Raw genomic sequence first — 15,807 nt, forward strand, 5'->3', positions numbered from 1 at the left:
GGCATGGTTGCACTTCCATGTTTCAAAGATAATTCCAGCTACTGGGAGGGGAATGCACTGAAGAAGATGGTTAAGTGAAATCAGAGACCAGTTAAAAGCTATTTCAGCAGGCCACATGAGATAATGGTGACTGAGACCAGGCTGGTAGAAATGAGGACGAAAAAGAGGACAACCCAAATATTTTGGAGACCAAGAAAACCTGGTGATGGATCAGGTATAGTGGATAAAGGAAAACGTAAGTTTTAAGCATTACTCCTAGGTGCCAATTACTGAGATGGGGGCAACTGGGATAACACTATAAAAGAAGGAGTTCTATTTTGGACACATTAAGTCTCTTCAGGTGAGATATTTAAACCAGAAACATATATTTGATAATTATTCACATGTAGGTAGTATTTTAAAAACTAAATTGAATGAGACCATCTATGGAAAGAACTAAGAGAAGGGGAAGACAGTCCAGGACCAACCTATGTGCTTAGTCGCTCAGTCACGTCCAACTCTTTGCGACCCCACAGACTGTAGCCCACCTGGCTTCTCTGTCCATGGGGTTTCTCCAGACAAGAATACTGGAGTGGTTTGCCATGCCCTCCTCCAGGGGATCTTCCCAACCCAGGAATCGAACTTGGGTTTCCTACACTGCAGGTGGATTCTTTACCAGCTGATCTACCAGGGAAGCCCGGGCCAACCTCTGGGATATGCCATTCTTTAGAGGCAGGAGAGGAGAGGGAAGGCTGTAAAAAAGTACGACAAGGTGTGAGGCAGGAGGAAAACAAAAATATGAGTCCCATAAACTAAGAGAAGCAGGTGAATAGGCAGGAAACTGTTAACAACACTGAATGCTGCTATAAGATCCTTTAGGATGGATTTGGTAAATGCTATCGCTGGTAACCTTGACTAGAGTACTTTCAGTGGTGAGATGGTGACAGAAGTCTGGAGTTGAAGAACAAAGCAAAGTGGAGCGAGAACACAAAGACAGTTCTTCAAAACATGCTTGAAAATGGACTAGAGAAATGAGGCAATATAAGAGAAATAAGAAATAAGGCAAAATAAGAGAAAAATGTGGAATCAGGAGAGGGTTTGTAAGAGATTTCTACTCTATATCTACACTGCCCAGTACAGAAGCCAATAGCTAGACATGGACACCAAGCAAGTAAAATACAATTAGCATGACTAAGGAACTGATAATTTCTGTTTAAATAGTCAAATGTGACTAGTGGCTACTATATAGTATAGCTCTATAGCACATTTGTATATCAGTACAGATACCGGGGTTCAATCCCTAGGTCAAGAAGATCCCCCGGAGAAAGGAATGGCTACCCACTGCAGTATTCTTGCCTAGATAATTCCAAGAACAGAGGAGCCTAGAGAGCTACAGTCCATGGGGTTGCAAAGAGTTGGACTAGCACTTTTACTTTTCACTTTTTCAAAGACAGTCCAATACAAGGGGCAAAATTCATGAGGCAGGCAAGAGACGAGTCCTTAAGAAGTCAAGAGAATGGGACTCCCCTGGTGGTCCAGTGGTTAAGACTTCACTTTCTAATGCAGGGGTGATGGTTCGATCCCTGGTCAGGGAGCTATGATCCCACATACCTCTTGGCCAGAAAACCAAAATGTGAAACAGAAGCAATATTGTAGCAAGTTCAATAAAGACTGTAAAAATGGTTCACATAAAAAAAATCTTACAAAAAAGATCAAGAGAAGGAATTCAGAGCACAGGTGGAGGAATGTACTAAGGATATACATGAATGAAGCAAGGCATGAAGTGATATAATTGGGGGGAACCAACAAGACTTAGAATCAGAATCTTAAACATAAAACTAAATACAGGTTGTAAGAAGCTGAGAACAAGGGAAAGGGAAGGTAATTCAAATTTACCAAGTGTCCATTAAGTGCCAGGCATTTTCTAAGTGGGGGATTCCTTGGTGGCTCAGCAGTAAAGAATCACCTACAAAGCAAGAGAAGTGGGAGATGTGGGTTTGATCTCTGGGTCAGGAAGCTCCGCTGGAGAAGGAAATGGCAACTCACTCCAGTATTCTTGACCGGAAAATTCCATGAACAGAGGAGAATGGAGGGCTACCAGTCTATGGGTTCACAAAGAATCGGACATGACTGAGTACACACACATATTTTCTAAGTAGAAAACTATTTCTGTTACTCAGAACCACCACCTTTTAAGTCTCATTTTACAAACAAGAGCACTTTGCTCCAAGAGATAAAACAAGTTCACCGAAATCATGCATATAGTCAGTGTCAAGATTTGGACACAGGTCACTCTGACTTACTCTAGGGTTAGAATCTTCCCACTGCATAAGAGGGAAGGTTAAGAACCACTCAATGTTTCTACACCTGGAAATAACACAACAAAAGGCAGATCAATCTGGCAGCTATCGACAAATGCCAAAAAACCTGGAGATACTACACTAGAGGTGAAAACTGTCCCCTCAATGCTATCCATAAGATAATTAAGGAACATTTACTTAACAGGTTATTTATTTTAAATATTTACTTACTTGGCCAAACCAAGTAAGTTGGTCTTGGTTATAGCCTTTGGGATTTTCAGTTGTGGCATGCATACTCTTAGTTGGGATATGTGGGATCTCATCCGTGACTAGGGATTGAACCCAGGCCCCTGCATTGGGAGTGTGGAATCTCAGCCACTAGACCACCAGGGAAGTCCCTAACAGGTTATTTTTAATATTTTTAAATCCAAGTGATTGAGACAAATGGGGAAATAGATATTCTTGCAGCTTAGATTATCTACACTATTGAACACAGGAGTATATCAGAAAATTGGCATTGCTAAATTAATACCTAGGCATTTAGACTAAACTAATACCTAGGCATTTTAGGGATGTAGGTAGTTAGGAACCTACCATCACTCCAATTTGTAAATTAAGAGGAAATTATTATATTAAGCCTAAGTGAAGTGAAGTTGCTCAGTCCTGTCCGACTTTGTTGCAACCTCATGGACTGTTGCCTCCAAGGCTCATCCATCCATGGAATTTTCCAGGCAAGAATACTGGAGTGGGTTGCCATTTCCTTCTCCAGGGGATCTTTCCAACCCAGGTATCGAACCCAGGTCTTCCACATTGCAGGCAGACTCTTGACCGTCTGAGCCATCAGGGAATCCCAAATTAAGCCTAGTCAGTTATTAAATTACAGCTTAAATAATTTTAAACTTAATCTGGGCAAAGATCATCTAAATAGGTGCTGTCCAATACAGTAGCCACTAACTTCAGGCAGCCAAGAATAAATTAATTAGAAATACATATAATTAAAAATTCAGTTCCTTGGGTACACTAGCCACCTGTCAAATGCTCAACTGTCATGTGGCTGGTGATTATCTCATGGACAGCACAGAGTAAAATACTAATACTTCTATCATCACAGAAAGTTCCACTGGACAGTGATTAGATTCTCAATCTTCCTTTTGACGTTTTTTAGGAGAATCAATGGAAAGAGCAACTCAGAAGACCTGAGTTTTCCAAATCAGTCACTAACCAGCAGAGCAACTTATGTATGCATCACTTAGCAGTGTTTCCAGAAATGAACATACGTTTGAATCACTTGAGAATCTAGTTAAACTGTAGCTTCTAAATAAGTCTTGAGATGGGGGTCAGGATTCTGCATTTAACTCCCAAATGATGCTAATACTACTGGTCCAGAAATCACCCTGTACCAAGAGTTTAGATCACTCTGGGCCTCAGTTTCTTGAGCAGTCAAAAAGATAAAATGTCCATGACCCCTCCGTAAAAACTAACATTTTATAGTTTTATGGTTGTACAGAATTAAATGCACATAGATTTCTCACATTCTGAAGAGACAGTCTTTTTCCTGAAATGAATTTTTTTCCCCTATAAAAAAGACATCAAATTTAAATGAAAATCAATGGGAAAATGTTATTTGCTACAATCTCTGTATACCTTTTCAGATATAGATTTAAAAGGTGGACATGTTATGTAAGATAAACCTTTTAAAAAGTATCAAAGGGGATACACTACACTTTCCAAATATTCAGTTCAGAAGAAAAAAAACACTGGTGGACTCTGCCCATGCCACTATTACTTTAAAGGCATCAGTTCCACAAGAAAAGCAACTCCCAAGGGGGGTTAAAAAAAAGTAACTACAATAACATTTTTGTTTTTGTAAAGTCTCAATCAGGATTCTTAGCAATAAAACCAACCAAAATCTCCTTATCTCTAGCAGACTATAGAGTAATGTTAACAGCCCACAAAATAGGCTGAAGGAGCTGACAGTGGGAAGCCAACAATGCTACAAAGAATTTACTATTGAGGCATCTTCTATTTTAACAGGGGCCCTAAAGTAACACAGAATTCAAGTGGGCAATGCAAACACAGAACTGGATAGCAACAGGGAGGCTCATCATCATTTCATAAGTCAATACCTCATAGAAGGGAGACAGACTAACACAACCAGTTTGTTTATAAATTCTGAATTAAGCATGACAGGTAATTACCTACATTCTTAAAACACACACACACACTGGAAATACACGTTCAACCTCTAAAAAGGCTTTGAAAGTCTTTAATACTTTCATACTTGTACTTTTCTATTTCCTTTAGTAGGAAGTATATTTTAAAGTTTAAATTAAACTTTACTAAAGTTCCCCTATATAAATCATGCAATGTTCTTCCAAAATCTCTCCAAAGATTTAATTCACATTAATACACTTTACTGCCCACAAAACCATTCAAATAAATCACTGAGAAGATAAATAGTACATACAAAGAAAAATATGAGAGTGGCGAGTTTTTCTTCTCACTTTTAACACATTGTTATTCTCAATCCCTTTTTCTCCTCAATCTTATTTTAGGTCAACCTGCTAAACAATGGCTTTCTACAATCAGTCAAAATATTTTATTACCAAATTTCAATGTAAATCCTAAATTTGGAACTGTACAATCAGCTTATCTAAGAAAAGGACTGATGAAAAAATAGTGCCTGTAACAATATCTATTTTAACTTTTAAATTAATTATATATTATAGTCTATTAAATTAATAAAGATTAGAAAAAAGGAGAAAGCACTATATATATTCCACCAGAGTGAAATGCTCATGTTCAGAGCTGTATCTGATTAAACACCACTGTACTTTTACAACACAAACTAATTTCTAGATAGTATAAAGTTAACTTTTACATTACCAATGAAAACAAAGAGGTTAATTTCTATCTATACCATAAAAGTACTATCTGTAAAAAATCCATAAGAAACCTCTCTCATCAATAGCCAAGGAACTGCTGTGGGATTGGCCAAAAAGTTCGCTCCAGTTTTTCACCTAACATTTTACAGGAAAACCCAAACGTACTTTTTGGCCAACCCATAGGATCAAATATTTCATTGCCCCAACTGACTAGCAATTAACTTTACCTTTCTTTTCAACAAATGTTAACAAATTCCACCTGCAGGATATATGATATCCCTTTAAAATGCAATTTCAGAAGCCATTACTTTTCTAGAGAATCTGTAGCTCCTCTGTGTGAGAGAGAATTATAATGTAGACAGGAGCATTTTAGCCTATCATTAAAAAAAAAAAATACAGTGTATAAAAAAAAAAAGGCCACGTAGCAGTCCGTGGGCAGGATGAGTCATCACCCAACTCAAAACTTGCAGCACTTAGAAGCTTCCTCCTACCAGACCCCATCCCCTTCAGCAATGTACCCTGAGTCAGCAAACCTTACTATTTTCTCAGTTATGAATTCTCACGATGTTTAAACGAACTTATGCAAAATGCTGTAACACTTTTAGTACTAACATTTGTCATTAGAACATGTACTTTTTCTATCGCAAAATTAACTGATCTTCAAATCAATCTTCTCTGGATTCTTTCTTAGTCACAGAAAATAGCAAACATTTTTAATCCTCTTTTGCAAATAACTGAATTACAAAATATGGTCATAGATAAAGGTTTTTATAAATAATCCTCCATTTCCCAGAGCCCTTTTTCTAACAGTAATTCTTAGGTGATTAAAACACGTCCTGCTCAAATCTGGTATATTTCCTAGACGACTGTGATTCTTCAATTTAGGACACCAATAAGCAATTTTACAAGTTTCACAAGGGAATTCTTACTCAGTGATGTAGCACATATATGTGAAAGGACTCTGCTCTTTGGCACATAGCAAGCCCTTCCTAAACATGTCTGAACAACTACCCATTCAAGAAATGTGAAGTCTCTGCCACCGATTAGCAAGTATATTTCAAACATAAATATCTGACATTCTAAGAAGAAACTCTAGAGGCAATTTCCTTTCAAGGCCCAGTCCTGTTTGATCCCTTCAATCTTCTAATTAGACTACTCTTTCCATTTCAGTTCCCCAACGTTCAAGAGAGAGGATGTGTCCAATCAGAGCTTTAAAAAAATAACAAGGCTAGACGACTCAAACAATCGGAAAAGTACTCTGAAGCTGTTATTGCTCTATTTTGTCCCCTGTTAATTTTTCTTTCCCTTGATAAATCATCTTCTATCTGTAAAAAAAAAAAAAAAGTTAATACTCAAACTGACTTTGGAGGGCATTTTTAGCGATGAAGGAAAAGAACACGAATTGTGCTGCAAATGCAGCACACAAATGTCCTCACGTTAGTGGACCTTTCCCAATGAGCGAGCAAAGGTAGAAATAAAAAGGAAAGGAATCGATAAGATCCTGCTTCGGAGCGCTCCCACCTAACACCTGAACCAGTCTTACCTATCAAGGAACAAAAAGCGGCTAAAAAAATCCTTACTTTTCAACGAACCTCACCAAGTCAGAGAAAAATGCACCGAGAAGCGAGGAAGCCCTTTTTCAGTGAACCGACAAAACAAGTTTTCATCTGGGGACTTTCACGGACCACCACCGCTGCGCGTCCCGGACGCAGCTCAGACAAGGCTGTAGCAGACAGAGGGGGAAGAAATTAGGAATTCCGATTTGGAGGAGTTTTTCTGTACCTCCTTAGCGGCCAGATTCAACTCGGGCAGAGGACTTCGGGGCTCCGCGCCGAGTCTAGAGAGCGGCGCGCTACGCAATGTGCCGAGTGCACTGGGAGACTTTGCCCGGCCGGAGTCAGCTGAGGCCGAGTCACCGGAGTGGGATGGGGGAGGAGACGCGGGAGCATTTCGAAAGGCGGCGTGCCAGGAAGGCTAGACTCCGCGCCACCTCACGCTGCTGGGGCGGGCCGCCCCTCCCGGCCGCCGCCCCGCGTCAGTCAGCCGCCGGCCGGGCCGGGTTTCGAACCTGCGGAGCCAGACGTAGGCGACCGGGAGGCAGCCGGCAAGCCGGGCTCGAGGCCGGCGGGCACTGCCGGGCCCGGCACCCCGGCCCGCGAGGGGCGTGCCGGGTGGGAGGGGCGCGCCGGCCGCTCTGCCGGCCCCACGCGGGGACCCCGGCCCGCCGCCGGCGGCCCGCGTGAGGACGCGCCGGCCAGGCCCGAGAGAGCGAGCCGGCGGGCGGGCCGAGGGCGGGCGGGAGACCGAACAAAAGCGCCTTTGTTGAGCGACGGCCGCCGGAGGGTCACACACAATGGAGGAGAGAGCCGGCTCAGCCGCCGGGCCCGCCGCGGCGCCCTCCTGAGCCGCCCCGCCGGCGCGCCCCGCACACGCACACACATATACCCACCGGACTTCTCCGACTCATCGAGGGAGTGCGGGGCCCACGAACAGCCGCCAGTGTCGGCTCAGGTCTCCGGCTGTGCTGGCGGCAGCGGCGTCTCCGAGGCTCTCGCTTTGCCGCAGTCGCCGCCATGTAACCCCGACCCGCGAGAGAGGGCGAGGAAGAGGGGGCGGGGCTCCGGAGCCACGCCCCTGTACGTCACAGGCTCACTCCACGGGTTCCCCCGCCCCCGCCCGGCCCAGCGCGCCGGCACGCGCCGGAATTTCCAACGCCCGTGACTGGGCTCCGCGCGACGCGGGGGCGGCAAGAGAGGCACGCGGGCTTGTCCTCCGCCTCCGGTTGGATGCGCTGGGCTGGGCTAGGGAGCTGGCGAGGAGGTGAACAGACAGCCATTCTTCGCTCTGCTACTTGCCCCAGCGTTAGAGCACATAGTGACCAAACTGTGAGCGTTTACTGCGCACCTACTACGTGCATGGGACTTGGACGACCTAGAGGAACAGGACTTCCCCATCCCCTGGGAATTGGGAAGCTGGACCGAAGATGGATTGGCTAGAAGGCAACAGCCAAGGAACAAGGCAAACGCGTTAAAGGTTAAGTGCTAAGGCAGGCTTCTAAATGGGGTTGCCACCGCTGACCTTTCAGCTAAATAAGGAGCCTGTGAAACCAGAGGAGGTGGGGGGCGGGGGTGGCTGTTCCTGCGGAGGGAACAGAATGAGCAAAGACATGGAGGAGGGGAGCACCTGGCTTGTTGCAGGAACTGGGACTAAGCCAGTCTGAGGGAAGCGTAGAATTTGGACGAGAGTGTCCAGTGAGATAAGTGGGAAATGTAGATTGGTACCTTCTTGGGCCCACTAGGACAAAAAGCAAGCTTATTTATTATTTATTTATTTTAGTATGGCTGATTGAATCCAGGAAGCCTTCCAGTATTTATGTGAAATGTAGTAGGTATTTATTAAATTAGAGACGCAGGTCAACATATTTTTTTCAGTGACCGAATCACCATTCCTGGTGAGAACCAAACGTTTGGCAACCCTTTATCCATTATTATGCACATCCTCAAGCTTCAAGCTGGAGGCAAACACCACTTCAAAGCTCACATACTAGCTTGAAGTTAAGTTGAGTGGGATCGAGTTTGAATGGTTTATATTTTTTTATATTTAAAATAATACCATCTGAATAGCAGGTGTGAAGAGGACACAGTGAGTAGATAAAACTAAGAAAAAGGGAAGGGTTGTCCTAACCACAGGATTTCTTATTTGTGAATGCCGCTTTTCTGCAACAAGAGCTCCTTCTCTTTGACCACTATACATCCCTGCTCTGCCTTCTCGAGCTCCCCTGAAATTCATAAGACACCTTTCCTCCCGCATCCATCAGTGTTTGAACACCAGGAGGAGAGGGTTGAGAATAAATAAGAAGCACTGTGCTTTCCCTTAGGGATCTTATAATGTGTCAAAGACCACCGAAATAACCTGTTGATCAAGCAAAGCCAAATTTGTTGACAGAGTTTTAGTAGCATCTTAGAGAAGGAGGTCAAGGATAGGATAGCTTCAGAGAATTAGGGTTAAAAACAGATCTTTCAATGAAAGCATGTTTGAGATAGGACTACATTTTATGATATAATATTTGAACTACAAGGAGATCAAACCAGTTAATCCTAAAGGAAATCAACTCTGAATATTCATTGGAAGGACTAATGCTAAAGCTGAAACTCCAATACTTTGGTCACCTGATTCGAAGAACTGACTCATTAGAAAAGACCCTGATGCTGGGAAACATTGAAGGCAGGAGGAGAAAGGGATGACAGAGGATGAGATGGTTGGATGGCATCACCAACTCAGTGGACATGAGTTTGAGCAAACTCCTGGAGATGGTGAAGGACAGGGAAATCTGGCATGCTGCAGCCCGTGGGGTTGCAAAGAGTCAGACACGACTGAGTGACTGAACAACAAACAACAAATCTTTGGATTAGTAGACATAGGGAAGAGTTTTGAAGCAAACCTTAAAAAGTCAAGTTATTTGATAAACCCAAGAGTAATCTTATGGAGGAGGGGCTGTTTACCTTGATGAAGGCTAGGTCTCTTTGTTGTTCGGTTAAATGGACTTTGAGGAAGGTCTTGAAACTGCATTAGTTATTTGCAACTTCATCTTTTTGGGCAGAAATTTCTTGAAATTAAAATCATGTTTAAGCACATGTTGGGGTTGTAGCATTATTAATGTAGTCAGTTTTAGTTCTTTATTGTGTGGCTGTAAAGAGTTTAAGTTCTCAGTAGTTTTTCAAACTGCCATACATAGTGGATTTCGGTGGATTAAGATCTGCATTTTTTTCTTAATGAAATAGAAAAAGCTAGAGAGCATAGCCTGTAACAAAGGGTGAAAACATTGTTTTGTGAAACTTGTGTTTTAGTTATGTATCTTATTCCAACAAATCTAAAATGTCATCAATATGACACCAATATTTTATGTAGTATTAAGAAAGCAAAAACCATCCAAATAATGATACTCTATTGCTATATCCTAATCTCAGAGATATTAAAATAGAGGAAGTACTTCTTAGAATTGATGAACTAATTGTAGGGCATCTATAAAAATGCTAATTGGATCACAGTAGCACTTCCCTGATGGTTCAGCTGGTAAAGAATCTACCTGCAACGCAGGAGACCCAGGTTCGATCCTTAGGTTGGGAAGATCGCCTGGAGAAGGGAAGGGCTACCCACTCCATCCAGTATTCTGGCCTGGAGAATTCCATGGACTGTATAGTCCATGGGGTCCCAAAGAATCAGACACGACTGAGTGAATTACATTTAGTGCTACTTATTGCTTACTATTGCTTTGAGCTGTGTTATTGCTACGAGTTTGAAAGCCACCGTTGTAGTGGAAGAATGTAGGAAAGAAGCAGGTAAGTCCACCATAAGGCAGCTTGAAATGAGGGCTTCCTGAGCAGAAATGCAAAGTACCTGCTCTTATTAGAAGGAACAAGTGATAAGGTCTGGAGATACCAGAAAGCTTTCAACCCAAAGACAGAGCATTTGAGCTGGGCTTGATTCCATCAGGAAAGTATGAGGAAAAAAGACATTTCAAGATGGGAGGGCAGAATGTACAAAAGCATGAATGTGCTGGACACACTTTGGAAAAAAGTCTGACAGGACTGGGGAAATGAAGGCAAGTTAGTACCCAATTGAGAAGGCCTTGACTGGATGCCAGAACTTTTGGATTTATGCTAAAGGCAGAAGAAGAGGAATTTAGATAATTCAACTAGTATTTAAGAATGGTAATTCTGGAATGAATGGAAAGGGTAGATTAGGTGAACAAGAAGTTGGCAACAGGAAGAAGGCAGAAGGATTCATCTACATTGTTTTCTGCCGTGCATCCAGTCTGTCTTACTCTGGTGACAATACTCTGATGTCCTTTAAGGAGCCATTCTTTCTGCATAAGTCAGAATTCTTTTTGTTACAGTGACAGAAAACCCAATTCAAATTGTGTTTTAAGCATGAGAGAAGGAGGGCGGGGATGGAAGAGAGAGGAAATGTGTTTCTACTGGGCATAGAAAGGGGATGTTAATACAAGTGATACTTGAAGCCAAATCAACTAGCCTTGATGAAGGGAAAGTCGTGAGTCACCCAGGTGGGTCCCATTTTTCCTGTTTGAGTTTAGATTCCCTCATTAGGCTACTTGTTTGATCTTTTTCCAATTCACTTACTATCTTCCTGTGAAAATAAACTGTCAGTATCTTGATTTTAAAGATGGAGGGTAAGGCAGATTTTAGAAATATAGACCACTAAACTTGATGCCAATTCCTGGAAATTTTCTAATGTAAATCATTAAACATATGTTAGGGGTAATGTAACAGTTCATAAGAGTCATCATAGATTCTTTTCAAGTAAATAATGACAAAAGAAATACCACTTCCTTTCTTGATAGGATTATTACATTACTAAACATCGGGTAGTGTAGTCTTGGTCATCTCAAAAAAGTCAAAGCACTTTTGTGGATAAGATTGAGAAATATGGGTTTAGATAATTGTAGAAAAAGTTTGATTCAGAGTGCTAATTACTGGAGAGACATTACTCTTGAGGCTTCTAGTCTCAAGAAAAGCGATACAGATTTGTCCTCCTTTGTCAAGACTTGGGCAATATTTTTATCAATGTTTTGAGTTAAGATTTGAGGAAGATACAGAACTCAGATCAGAATATGATGACAGAATAGTTACTCAAAATCATTTTTTTAAAAAAGATGACATCTGGTTGCAATAAATACAAGGCATAGTATCTTTGTTCAAGAAATCATTTGAAAGGGGCCAGGATTTGGGAGACTTGACCTGATAGTGTGACTATAAGTTAGAGATATGCATACAGTGTGAGCTGCCACCAAAAAAAACTAACAAAATGTAGACTGTGTTAATGCAAAACAGTGTTCAAGTCACAGGGGCACTAGACCTATGCTATTCAGTTCAGAATTTCTGAACTTATGTGTTTAAATACAGATACAACATTAAAAGAACTCCTTGCATAACAAATCAGAATTCTTTAGAAGGAGACATTCAGGTAGAGTATGGAAGCCATTTTTTATTTAAAGAAAAGATGAGGGAATTGGGTCTGCTTAACCTGCAGAAAAGCAATCTGCTAAAGGGTTGTTATGCAGAGAGTAGATTTATTCCATATTGCACTGGAGTTCAGATATAAGACCATCAGGAGGGCTATTATGGAGAGGAAGATTTTGGCTCAGCATAACAAAGGACAGTTTTGGATACTGGAATTGAGCCACGTGGTCAGGACCTCCTGGTGAAGTGAGTTCTACATCACTGGAAGCATTCAATCAGAAAACAATGGGCACCTGTCAGGGATGCTATAAAAGGAATTTCGGGGTGGGGGGAGGAGGGGCCTATAGAGAAGTGATAACACCCAAGGTCTTTAATTGGAAGCTTCCATGTGTCAGTATTTATACTATTAATTTAAGATGATTGCTTTTCTAGACATGGTTTCTAAAAGAATATGTAATTTTCTTTGTAAATAAAACAACTTTCCACTGAAGAAATTCATTGCCAAGTCCAGCTGATTCTTGTTCTTTGTGGTAGTTATGTTCTGTAAGGTTGCTTTGAACGCTGAACTAGTGACTGCTGAACCATTGCTTTTAAGGGAAATACAGGATTAGTTTCCTTTATTTATTATTTATTTATTATTATTTATTGTTAGTTTCCTGGTAATAGCCTTTATCAAGTAACCCCTTTCAGATAAACACTTCATAAACATTATTTCATTCTCTTGGCTATGATAAATAGAATTTTGGAGAAAAGCTGCAATGCCATAAGCTACTTATGTTTTTTAGACAAAACCTAGCTTTCTTTGCAACAAAATCTCAATCTGTACACTTACTTTTGGAATAATGGTTATGTAAGTAACCACTTAAATATACTGGGAAATACCTATTCAGATAATTTTACAAGAACAACAAATAATCAAAGGATCCTCCCTGTAATTTATTTGCCTTGGCAGTCAGTATTTTCTGGAAGTGGGATACATTTGCAGAAATGGTAGAATTAAATGACTAATACAAGAGTGTAGCTCCTGTGGCAGCATAGATACACCCACACTTTTTCAGAGGGAGCAGAGCTATGGTGACACTCTCGGCTTTAGAGAAATCTGGTCTGAGGGTTTTCTTGTTTACGCTCTGTCCATTCTCTTCCTATCTTGAGAGCCCTGTTAGCCTGAGGAGAAGAGATGCTCCTGAGTTCTGGAGATAGTCCACATTTTTGAAATTAACTCTTGAGACCACAGAGTCATCTATGGCTATCCTCAGTTTTTTGAGAACAATCTGGGCCTCCAGCACATGATCAATGCAAATTAAAGTAAGATTTGACAAACTGTTCCTTAGCCCATCCACCGAGTGATAAATATTTTGAATTGTAGGGTCAAAGCAGCTTTCAGTACACAAGGTCATTCCCCTCCTTTTTGCACTCCAAATTGTCGAGCTATCTGCCATTTGGGGAAGAAGATAATCACTGTGTGTAACTCTAAGTAAACATGCTGAAGATGTTGTTTACATTGGTCATTCTGAGTGCTCACGTTATCAACTGGTATATAATATTGTTTATTGGGTATACCTGCCACAGTCCCATCTCCTACTTGACATATTTTGCCAGCTGTCAGTTACCACCATTGGAACAACCTTCCCTGAAGATGTCATCCCCAGAGGCCAGTACCCATCTCTGAGACCTGACTGAAGCCTTCACTGTTTCCAATGAAGAGTACCCTAAGAGTGGTATTCTGAAAGGAAATGGCCAGACCCTTAGGAGGCTTAAGTGATCCATCTGCCCATCCTGGGAAGCTCTATCCTGTGAATTCTCACCCCAGGCTCTCTCCCCATCTTTGGGATGGGACCCTTATGGGACCCTTGCCCCATATCCAGGGCGTTACACAGGACCCAAGTTCAAAAAGACCCTGTGTTTGGTTTAATACTCTCCTCTCACCATCTTGAAATCCCTAGGAAGTTTATCTTTGAACTCATGTTTTGTAGGGCAGTTGGATGGGACAATGGAGCATTCATGTGAGCAGGAGGTAGACGCAATGCGTATCCACTGTTCCTTGCCACCCCATTCACATATAATTTTCTCAGTGCCCCATAAGGACAGAATTCTGGTGGACTCACAATGCACTGGAGTTCAGTGAGACAAAGCAAGGAAGTACGAGGTGTGATACATTTACAACTGAATAAGTGCGGGTGCTGACAGCTCTGAGAGGCCATGTTTCCATTGGAACCAGAACTTGCTTCAAACGCAGAAAGAAGGCATTCTAGGAAACACAAAAGATCAAGGAACCCTATCATGTCCTTTCTTGTGTTACCTCCCCTTATTAGTCAACCACCTGCATGCATGCTAAGTTGCTTCAGCCGTGTCCGACTCTGCAACCTCATTGACTGTAGCTCGCCAGGCCCCTCTGTCCATGGGATTATCCAGGCAAGAATACTGGAGTGGCTTGCCATTTCCTTCCAGGCCAAAAATATTTCTTTTTCTTTTCAGCCCTTTCTTATACTTCAGTAAGTCAAAGGTAGACAGTGTTGGTTGAATGTGTGTATCAAGAAGTGAAAAAATAATGGTTAAGTTAGTTTTCTGCTGCTAATGGTTAGTTGTTTTCCACTGCTCTGGTGAGATCAAAACACATGCTCATAAGAGCTACAACATAGAAATGGATCATTTTAGTGATTTCACATAGGAGGTAAACACTCATATTTGTATTTCAAACTATATTTGCATCTTACAATTAAAAAGTATAAAATTTATGCTGACAACTTGTTTTTAATTTTTCCTTACTTAGAATATTAGTTATAATTATTGACTAAACACTGTTAAGTCAAGAGAGACCAGAAAGAAAGGGAAAAAGCTTTGTATTTTAGTACCTTTCTTTTTTTCCTACTCTTTGAATAAGAGGCCTCAGAAATTATGTAGCCAACTTTGAACCCCCCCAGCCCACAAAAGAGACCCAATAGCCTTACTCTGGAGAAAGTGGGTCTGGAAAAGACACTACACCTGCTTGCATCCTGTTCACTGATGACAGGGTTAGGGCAGGAGAGCTGAGAGAATACCTGTGCCCTGTGGATCAGGCTCCAAGGCTGCTGCAGCACCCAGCTGCCCACTGGCAGGAGCTGCATGTCCTGTAGTAAACACAGTGGCTTCTACTCATGGAGGTGGGAAGTGGGAGCGGAAGGAAGTCCTTGTTCCGCTGTAGAGCACATTTTCCCATGGAAACAATGTTGTAGGTCACAGTTCTCATCCTCTTGTAGTCCAGCTGCTTGTGGGCTAAATGGGCTTCTAAGAGTTGGCTTGAGAACCTAACCAGTATTTGTCACATTCTCTGGGAAAAAAATGCATTTTCAGTTTCAAATACTAAATTAGAAATCAAAGTTTGGGAACATAACTCTCATTCAGGGATTATCTGTATTTTGCTAACTCAGAAGAAATGCTGAGAACTTAGAGAAGGATGGTGTGTGTAAGACCCAGATAAACAACTAAACATTAATGAGAAAGGTTATTAATTGTAATAACTTCACTGTATCCTCCACATGGTATGAAGAGTCCAGTCCTTCAGACTTGCTGCTTGAAGAACTTGTGTGCAAATTCACCACGGTTGACTGCAACCAACACATACCAACCAAACCCAAGAGACTTCACTGTAAACTCGATGCCAATTCATAAAGAACACAAGAAAAG

At 41.7% G+C, this 15,807-nt stretch overlaps 1 protein-coding gene across 3 annotated transcripts in view; it reads right to left on the reverse strand.

Annotated features, from left to right (window-relative positions):
• The window catches only part of MAPK6 (mitogen-activated protein kinase 6), a 31,908-nt gene extending 24,131 nt beyond the window's left edge, over positions 1-7,777 (reverse strand). The window contains exon 1 of one of the 3 annotated variants that reach the window (XM_043471967.1): positions 7,614-7,777. The gene's annotated coding sequence lies outside the window, so the exon portion shown is untranslated. Of the gene's footprint in view, positions 1-5,391; positions 5,530-6,946; positions 7,102-7,613 lie in introns of those variants that run through there. The other 2 variants (XM_043471968.1, XM_043471969.1) reach the window with 2 other exon arrangements.
• Positions 7,778-15,807: the final 8,030 nt, after the last annotated feature.

The sequence above is a fragment of the Cervus canadensis genome, chromosome 6 (genome assembly GCF_019320065.1).
Source record: "Cervus canadensis isolate Bull #8, Minnesota chromosome 6, ASM1932006v1, whole genome shotgun sequence".
Taxonomy (NCBI): domain Eukaryota; kingdom Metazoa; phylum Chordata; class Mammalia; order Artiodactyla; family Cervidae; genus Cervus; species Cervus canadensis.